Genomic DNA, 8,481 nt, shown 5'->3' on the forward strand with positions numbered 1-8,481 from the left:
ACACCTTATGGGATCATTGAAGATGTGATGGTTAAGGTTGATAAGTATGTGTTCCCAGTTGATTTTGTGGTGCTAGACATGGAGGAGGATGCTAAGATTCCTCTCATTCTTGGCCGACCCTTCTTAGCCACTGGTAGGGCTAAAATTGATGTTGATAAGGGTCAGCTCATTCTCAGAGTTGGTGAGGACAAGGTAAGATTTTCGGTTTTCAATTCTAATTTGCAAACTAACATTAATGATGGTTTTGTTTGTGATATGATCAAAAGCTTGTCCAGGTCTTCAAGGGAGACCCCCAAGGTAAGTGGAAAAGATGTTCAGCTTAATAAAGCTCTCATCAAGCTTGTTAGTGAAAACAAGTATGAGGGGTCTAAAGATGAGAATTTCCAAGACCACATTGCCCGGTTCACACAAGCTAGTCACCTTGTTAAGATGGAAGGTGTAACTAGTGATGAGCTCATGATTAAGCTCTTCCCTCACTCCTTGAAGGGGGGAGCAAGGATTTGGTACGATGGTTTAGATGATACCCTCTCTTGGGAGGAGTTGTTCCAAAAGTTTTGTGCAAGGTTCCTACCTTGTACATATGGAAGGAAGATTGATGGTAAGGAATTTCCTTCCTAACACTAAAGGAAGGAGAGTCCACCTAGGACTATAACTTAGGGCTGCTTGGGAGACAACCCAAGTTCTATTTTATTTTTCTTGTTTGTTTGTTGCATTTTGCAGGGAATGAGAGCCTGAATTCTGGAGTAAGAGGTGTGTCTAAGGCCTCCATGGTAACTTGTAAATGAGGTCGACTCTTTCCCTTAGTTTAGCTCATGCGTTTTTGCATATTTTTCTTTGTAGAACTTTTTTTTTTTCTGTTTGATCATGCATTGTAAGTTAGAGTCGTTTTTGGGGTCTTTACTTCCCTATACTCACATGTTTTTGCCCTTAGTTATGCTCTCTAACTTGTGCTGGTTTTAGAAAATGTTTTTTGTGAATACTTGTGTTTTCTTTTGGGGATGAGTGATTGCATGCTTTGGGGAAGAGAGGAGGAGACTTCGGTCTTCCGAGTGTTTCTTAAGGATAGAGTTGATGTGAGTCCATAAGGGTCCATCTTTGACCCTTCACCATATAATTTCCTTGGAGGATCCTGTCTCACTCGTACTTCTTGGTTCTGTATTGATTTCACTCTTTGCATGCTTTGTGATACTTGCACAATTCTTGAGACTTGTAGGTTTTAGAGCTTCAGAGTTGTTGGTTTGAACATTGTCCTTAGTTGTCCCATTTGAGCCTTATTGGAGAATTTGTTGTAGCCAAGTGATTGGGACAGATGTTTGGTTGGATTTTGGGGAGTGTTTGTCCTTGCATTGTGTTGGAGCTAGTAATTTAAGTTGGAAATGTCTCTTGCCCAAAGTGTAAAAAAAAAAAGAAGAAAAAGAAAAATAAAGGAAAAAAGAGACTCCTAATCAAGTTGGAGTTGCAAAAAGAAAAAAAAATAGAAGAAAAGAAAGTTGAAAAAGGGGTCAAGAGACTTGTGCTTAAAATTTTTGTTGTTGAAAGCTCCGGGGTTACTAATAGGACCACACTCAAGATGCTTGAAGCTCTAGCCTTCCTTAGGGACCAACCACCTTGTACTTCACCAAGCCAACATTTCAACCCTTTGAAGTCTCATTGAATTTGTGCATGTTTGATCTCTGTTGCTCTTGAGTGAATGATATCCAGAACCTATGAACTACTTGTGAGCTCAGTGCACTTAATATATATCTCATCCTAGGAATTTTAGATCTATATGCTTCTCATGATGGACTCTACACTCTCCTTTGTCTAAAAGTTGCATGAAGTGGATTGTTGTGTCTTTCTTTTGGAACCAGCTGTAGTTGCTAAATCCCACGGTTTTGTAATAAGTATTCGTTGTTGGGCACTTGTTTTGGGAGCATTTCTTGCGCTTGAGGGCAAGCGAGTGTTTTTTATGCTCGAGGGCGAGCTGTCGTTGAGTATAGTGGTGTGATGACCCTATTTTAGTAGTGTTTTTAGGGTCATTTCCTAGTTTGTTTCGAGTCTTTTTATTGAGTCTCATGTAGTGTTTCATGCATTATCATGCATTTTTATCTTTCTTTATGTTTTTACTTTGTTTTGGTAATTTTATAGTTTTATAGGGACCTTTCTTGCATTTTAAGTAAGTTTAGGACTTGCATATCTTTTCTACTTGAATTGAGGGTCTTTTGTGCTAATAAACTCTTGGAAATCCTAGATATTTTCCTTGCTTTGTTCCCAAGCAGTTAGGTCTGAAAACTGATGAAGAAAGAAGGTCAAAAGGCTTGGAAAATTGAAGGGAGGCTTAAAGGGGAGTTAAGAAGAAGGTCAAGAGGCTTTCTAGCATGTAGAGAGCGCTCAGGCGCTCGTGTTGAGCGCTTGAGCGCCAATTGGATCGATGTGTACAAGATGCTAGAAAGGAATTGGCGCCTGAGCGCTCCTGTTGAGCGCCTGAGCGCCAATTGACTTCCAGAGAGCATGTTTTCAGCTTGGAATTGGCGCTCAGGCGTGCTTAATTGGCGCCTGAGCGCCCAGACTCGACCTGTTTGCCTATAAATAGGCTTTTTGTCATTTCTTTTGTAACTTTTGTCATTTCTATACATTCCTAAATAAGTTAGAAGTAGGGTTAGGCTCTGGAGCTTGAGGAGAAGCATTCTCCAAGTCCATGTTCCAGGTTTTATCCATCTTTTCTTGTATGGATTCTATAGCCATGCTTGGCTAAAACCCCTTTTGCTTTGGGTTCTTTGTAAGACTTTGAATGTTTTAGCTATCAATCCTTTTCTATTCATGATGTTCTGAGTAAACCCTTGAATCTCACTTCTATGCTTTATCTTTCAAGCTTGAATGCATGCTAGCTTCTTACTTTTCTATAATCATAACGATAGTTTGTTATAGAATTGGGACTTGTTGTGAGATTACTCCTTCTATACTTGCTACTAGGAATAGAGGAAGGGTTGGGGTTTGTTGGCCTGATTTGTATGCTTAGTGCTTCTAGCAAATGTTTAGGTTATCAAGGAATTGAACCTATCTTTTGATTAGGAAGGGTTTTCTTTGCGAGGCATCGAAAGATAACTAACTAGGCTAGAACATCAAGGAGAGACTCGGGATTAATTGAATAGGAAGGTTTGCTAAAACTGAAATAGTTGAACAAGAACCCAAGGCAATCTCATCTCTGTTTTTCAATCGCTTTATTACTTGATTACTTGTCTTTTTACAAACTCAAGAAACAATCAACCTTAAAACTGAATTTTACTCGCTTTTCAACCTTGAACTTGACTCTTAAACTGAATTCACATTCCAATTCCCTGTGGTTCGATAAATTAAAACCCGGAGATATCTGTGCACTTGCAGATTGACCAACAACTATCTACTGCAGAGGCAGAATATATCTAAGCAGCAATATGCAGCACTCAGATGCTCTGGATGAAACATCAGCTGGAGGATTACCAAATCCTTGAGAGCAATATCCCAATCTATTGTGATAACACTGCTGCAATTTCATTGAGTAAGAATCCTATCTTACACTCAAGGGCAAAACACATTGAGGTAAAGTATCATTTTATTCGAGATTATGTACAGAAGGGCGTACTTCTTCTGAAGTTTGTTGATACTGACCATCAATGGGCAGATATCTTTACAAAGCCCTTAGCAGAGGATAGATTTAATTTCATTCTGAAAAATCTTAATATGGACTTTTGTCCAGCATGAAGATGGATTAGAACCTCTGACTATGATGCTTCTTCATCAGAAGATGTCTAGTCCAGAAGGTAACTCTATCAGAGTTTAAGTACCCATTGGTGCTGACTCTGAAGCTGAGACAGTAAACGTGTGTCAGTAATTCTGATACATAGTTCCTTGTGCTCGTGCTGACAGTCTGTCGTAATGTGTGTTGATGTGCTTCTCTCCCTCGTGTGATATATGTATTAACTATTACTATGATGTCTTTAATTTTTAACCGTTGATTTTACTTTGCTTTTTGATCAACAACGGTTATTTTCAAAAACCCACTATACACACACGTTCTCCTACACTTACGGATTTACTCTCTCTCTCTTCGTTTTTCAAAATCCTTATCCCCACGATCTCTCTCTCTCTCTCTCTATTCATCCCTTTCCTTTCTACCCAAAACCTTCAACCGCCTTCAAGATGGTGAGACCCAACAGAAGTGAAACTACAGATGCAACCAGATTTCCTGTTATGGTAGTAGGTCAAGCTACAGGTCAATCGGGTCCTGAAACTCTAGGTCAAGCTCAAGCTCAAGGGAAGATGATCCCTATTGCAGAACGGGGTTGTTCCGTTCATTGTGTCTTTGCACCTGAAGAACTCCAGGTTCTTGCTGAATGGAGATTCGACCTGGACAATATAGCTGCTAATGGGTATGATCTTCGTCCTGAAGTTCATGTTCAAGGCTGGGAAGAATACTTCAACAGGCTTCGAGGTCCAATTTATGTGAAATTGGTCAAGGAATTCTAGAAACACGCTGATTGTGATGACACACAGGTGGTCCCTTACATTGCCGGCAGAAGGATCATTATCACAGAGAAGTCGATTGTTGATCTACTGGGTGCACATACTGGAACAGGGTACAGATTCCGACTGTCGGAATCGAAGGTGAAACCCAGAATAAAGGAAGAAACCAACAAGGCTCTCTACACAACATACAAGCTTGGCAAGAGTGACTACAAGGTGGTGGATCTTCATCCAAAGCTGAGGATATGACACAAGATTCTGCTTCACTGCATTAATCAGCGGCCAAAGGGAAGCTCACCAAACTACATCAACTTTTGTCAAAAAGTGATGTTGTTCTTCATTCAAGACCACAAGAAGATCTGCCTTCCCTTCTTCCTGTTCTCTTACCTAAAAGAGTGTATCAGGAAATCCAGAACCACTGCTTCTATCAAGTCTGCTATCAAGTACATCCCCTTTGGAAGACTGTTTTCAGATCTATTCATTGAGAGCAAATTCATAGAAGATCTGATGACGGCAGGATGCACAGAGGATCTGTCGACCATTGCTAGTGATGTCTTCACCTCTACTTCTTTAAAGAAGATGGGATTGATCAAGACAAAGGTTGCTCCTATTCATGAAGACACCTCTGATGAAATCAGACACAGAAGAGTCCCTCTGGTTGATTTCCCCCTCTGGTCCCAAGCAGATGATCCAACTGCCATCTTGTGCTACATTGATGATTTGAGGAAACAAGGGTACGAGATAGATGTGAACGAGTTCTTCAGAGAACTGCCACCAGCACCAGAATATGATTCTCCTCCCAAGAGGAAAACTCAGAGAAAGATCATCTTGGAGGAATCCCCTGAAGAGTCTGATCCCTCTGACGTTGCTCAGAAGAAGAAGAAGAAGGCTGACAAGCCTAAGAGGAAGCACGAGGAAACCACCAAGCCAGATACTCCATCTGATGGTGATAATGATGATGCTCCTTCTCCTCCAAAGAATAAAAAGAAGCAAGTGAGGATTATGGAGAAGCCAACCCGTGTGGAACCAGCTGCTGCAGTTATCAGAATGGAGACTTCTGCCAGAGTTACTCGGTCTGCCGTGCGATCATCAAGTAAGTCTGCTGTTATTGATTCTGATGATGATTTAAATTCGCTTGATGCACTCCCCATCTCTTCACTCCTTAACCGCACTGCCACCCAACTCACTCCTATTCCAGAGTCTCAACCAGCTGACCAAACCACTTCTCCACCCACTTCACCTGGGTCTTCATTTTTCCAACCTTCCCAACAAGAAGCACCTCTTTGGAACATGCTTCAGACTCCACGACCCTCTGAACCAACCTCACCCATAACCATTCAATACAACCCACTAACCTCTGAACCCATTATTCTCGAACAATCCGGACCTGAACCCAGAACTTCTGATCACTCTGTCCCCAGAGCATCAGAACGTCCTGTTCGCAGAACCATTGATACAGAATCCACAACACCCTGTCCTTCTGTATCTTTTCCTACCAATGTTGCTGACTCCTCACCCTCCAACAACTCTGAGTCTGTTCGCAAATTTGTTCAAATTACGAAAAAGAAAGAGTCTGCCATTCCAGAGTACTATCACACAGTACCTAGCCCAAGGAAATACCCTGGACCTAGACCAGAACGTCTAGTTGACCCAGATCATCCTACCAAGCTGATCCTTTGAATGCAGCAGACCCTTCAGCTCAACCTGTTCAACCAGAACCAGAAAACTCGGTATCTAACCCTTCTTCAGTTAGATCACCAATCCCTCAGGTTGAAACCTCTGAACCAAACCTTGAGACCCACACCTCAAATGTCCAAACCTTAGATGTTGGTTCTCCTCAAGGAGCTTCCGAGGCCAATAGCAGCAATCACCCCACCTCTCCTGAAACCAATCTCTCCATTGTTCCCTATACCTACCTCAAGCCAAACTCTCTTCTTGAGTGCATCAGTGTCTTTAATCATGAAGCATCACTAATGATTCGAAATGTGCAAGGTCACACTGACCTTAGTGATAACTCTGACTCTGTTGCTGAAGAATGGAATCATCTGAGTAATTGGTTAGTTGCTCAAGTTCCTGTTATGATGAGTCATCTCACTGAGGAAAGGGATCAGAGGATTGAGGCTGCTAGGCAGCGGTTCAACAGAAGAGTTGCTCTGCATGAACAAAAGCTGAGAATTGAGTTACTTGAAGCTGTTGAGGAAGCAAGAAGAAAGAAAGAACAAGCAGAAGAAGCTGCACGTCAAGAGGCTGCAAAAGTTGAAAATGCAAGGTTAGAAGCTGAAAGACTACAAGCTGAAGCTGAAGCTCTCAGATGTCAAGCTCTTGCACCAGTGCCTTTCGCTCATGCTGATTCTCGTTCCACTCAAGATCCTCACACTGCTCAGGATGTTCCCTCTACCTCTACACAGCCAAGTTCTTCCAGACTTGACATTTTGGAGCAACGTCTCAACTCTCATGAGACATTGCTGATGGACATGAATCGAGCTATTCAAGAACTTCTGCGTCGCTCTGAAAAGCCCTAGTTTTTAGGACTTCTTTCGTTTTTCTTTCTTAATTTATGTTACTTTTAATTTAAGATATTTGCATTCAGTGCTATATTTTGTTTACTCCTGATTTCAAATTGCATATATATAACATTGTGTTTGCAAATTTTTTTTTTCTTTATTCATATCAATCATGTTTATTACATCATACATTTTTTCCCTATCTAGAATGGAGGATCCTTCCTCATTCTTCTGCATTCTTGGTGCTGCTCCACTCTCTCCTTCTCCAGACGATCTAGTGAATACTCTATGTTGCCGAGCTTGATGCTCAGCTCATCTCTCTCCAGACTATCTTCTGTCGTCTTGAGTCTCCTTTCCACTGTTTCTTTCTCTTCCAGTAGATTCAGCTCCAGCTGGCAAAGCTCCTGAATCTCCTCCACGAAGCATAGGAACTCCTTCAGATCCTTCTCCATCTCTGGACCAAAATCTTCTTCCAGCAGTGTTTTCGTCAGCTCTTGTATGGTCTTTGTACCATCCGGATGCCTAATATTGAGGAACATATCTTCCTCAAAAGCCTTCCTTCTGAGCTCTTCTAATGCAGTTCTGTATGATGCCATTTTTTTAATTGGAATTGATCGAGTTGTGAAGCTTACCCTCTCCTTAATCGCTTTATATAAGCTTCATCCTTTCCTTGGAAGTTATTGCTCCTACAGTTTCTCGAGGTTAAGTCCTTGGTAACTGAAGCTTCTCTTTACTCCCGTGGCCGGTGGTAAACGTTCTACACTCGCATTAACTCTCTTCTTTAATTCGCTTAATTCTCATTCATGCATAATATATTTCTCCATCCTTTTGAAACTTAGACCTTCTCTGAGGGGGAGTACCTTGTACTTCAAGCTAAGTTTTTCACACCCCATGCTTTTTGCTTATGACAAAAAGGGGGAGTACACCCAGTTTTTGATGTGTAAGCTGTGTTAGTGTGATTTTTTTCTTTTGGAGAATTTAAGAGTTCCACCTTTATGACCATAGATGTGTCACTGGGCAAATACAAGGAATACATCACTTCTTCTGAAGTGATTCTATTTGACTCTGATACCACTTATTGTTGACTCTGAATACTTATGCGCTTTGATTATTTCAATTCATCTATGTCATATATTTCCACTCTGAACTCTTATATTATTTAGCTCAGAATCTATACATTTCTAACGTTTTCATTAAGTCTTAGATTCAGGGGGAGCTATGCTCTGAATCAAGCTGTGACTTGGATTCAGAATGAGCAAAATAAACTATTCACATCAGGATAAGTCTAATTCTATTTCTCTAAACTCTGAGTGAATTCAGTTTATTGTTTAAGAATTGTTCATCAAAATACTTGGTTTTGTCATCATCAAAAAGGGGGAGATTGTAAGATCAAGTTTTGATCGAGTAGTACAACTCTATGTTTTGATGATTACAAGTTAACATTTTAGTATGAACAATTATGGTACTCTAACGTGTTTTTCTGAGTGTGCTATTT

The sequence above is a fragment of the Lotus japonicus genome, chromosome 2 (assembly GCF_012489685.1).
Source record: "Lotus japonicus ecotype B-129 chromosome 2, LjGifu_v1.2".
In the NCBI taxonomy this organism is placed as follows: Eukaryota; Viridiplantae; Streptophyta; class Magnoliopsida; order Fabales; family Fabaceae; genus Lotus; species Lotus japonicus.